The 1,442-nt window shown below is 44.2% G+C and overlaps 1 pseudogene; it reads right to left on the bottom strand.

Moving 5' to 3' along the window:
* Positions 1–610: 610 nt before the first annotated feature.
* On the bottom strand, positions 611–1,203 carry LOC118992756 (PRELI domain containing protein 3B-like; annotated as a pseudogene).
* Between the last annotated feature and the right edge of the window lie 239 nt (positions 1,204–1,442).

Below are 1,442 nucleotides of genomic sequence, written 5' to 3'. Positions count from 1 at the left end.
CAAACAGTCAATGCCTGGCTTTTACTTTCTTTTCTCCAGATCACCATATTTTCAGCTACACAAAAGTCCCTCATTGTAATTCACTTCTCCCATTTTGCTTATGCCTTCCCTTAACTGCTAATATTCCTCCTCTTTCTTATGGACCGTATCCTCCCTGAGAGATTCCACCAAGCCAGCAGCACCATCAGAAGACCATGCCTCAGAGGCCGGCTGCAGCTGCTGGAGCTGAGATTCAACGCATTAGGGTAGTGCTTGCAGTGGTGTCTACCCAGAGGAAAAAATGCCTGCAAGTCCCCCGTCATTATCGCCCTTTCTGCATACGAGTTTGAATGGGTTTCCAAGTATCAACGTTATCTCTGAGTAACTCAAGATGCGTCAGGCCTGGCAAGCTTTGGTTGCTCCTGAGAGCAGCAGCAGAGTCCGTCACAGGGATGAGTTGGTCCCTGTGTGGAGGGGCGCTCTCTTCTAGGGCTGAGCCAGTCTAGCAAGAAATTCGATGGAGGAGCCCATCTTGGTTTCCCATGGTCCACAGTTGTATTTTTAAATAACGAATCAATGTCATGCCAACTAGTCGAGATCCCGGAGACTGGGTGTTCTGTAAAAACTTTTATCATCTTTTGTCTACAAATGCTGCTGCCGCCACCTTGGTGTGCTTATGCCCCCTCTTGCTGAAGCTGTCCGTTCTTCATTCGCACCATTTGATTTATGTATTACCCATTCCATTGCTGTTTCAGCCTTCGTTAGCATTTGAATATGTTGTACTTGCCATCAGGCCTTTGAGATAACTACTGAGACTGATTCCTTTTAGAGTGATTATGGCCCCTTGAGTCAAAACAGTTTTTATCTGGGTCCTGAGGATGTGGTTTGTATATGTCTCTCATCTACTAAAACCATATTTGTCAATAAAATAGTAATGGATTTAAGTTCCATGGTTTTCTATACAGGATCAACTATACACAAGTTTTTGTACATATGTTTTGGTTCTTGCTGCACCAGTGAGAGATTTTATAATGGGAGGCAGTATACCCACTCTGTGCTGAGAGATCTATGTCTGTGCAATTTTCCAGAAGGATGTATATGTCTGTCCAATACGTCTGCTCCACCCACACTTGAGTTCATAGCATTTGTACATTTCAGCATTGGAGCTCTAGGAACAGTTTCCCGTGGGCCATCAAGGACACGGTTCAGAGTCCAGATCCTCATGGTGCCAAGGGCCTGTGCAATGTCCAGACGTGCAAAAAGGTAAAGAGGGCAGATGGCTGAACTGTAGCCTGCCCTGCCCACTCTGGTTTTTCCCTTAATCGCGTTTTTCACGGAGCAAAAGTTTATTATTCTAATGAAATGCCAAATATTTTTATTTTACCAATTGTACTTTTGGTGTCAAGAACTCTTCGCCTAACCTAAGGTCACAACGGTTTTCTCCTAACAATTTTAGAGTTTTA

Source organism: Sturnira hondurensis, unplaced genomic scaffold (assembly GCF_014824575.4).
Source record: "Sturnira hondurensis isolate 20B ecotype Veracruz unplaced genomic scaffold, ASM1482457v3 Scaffold0008380, whole genome shotgun sequence".
NCBI classification, from domain to species: Eukaryota; Metazoa; Chordata; class Mammalia; order Chiroptera; family Phyllostomidae; genus Sturnira; species Sturnira hondurensis.
The sequence above is the reverse complement of the archived record's forward strand: the minus strand, read 5'-3'. Positions and strand labels throughout refer to the sequence as shown.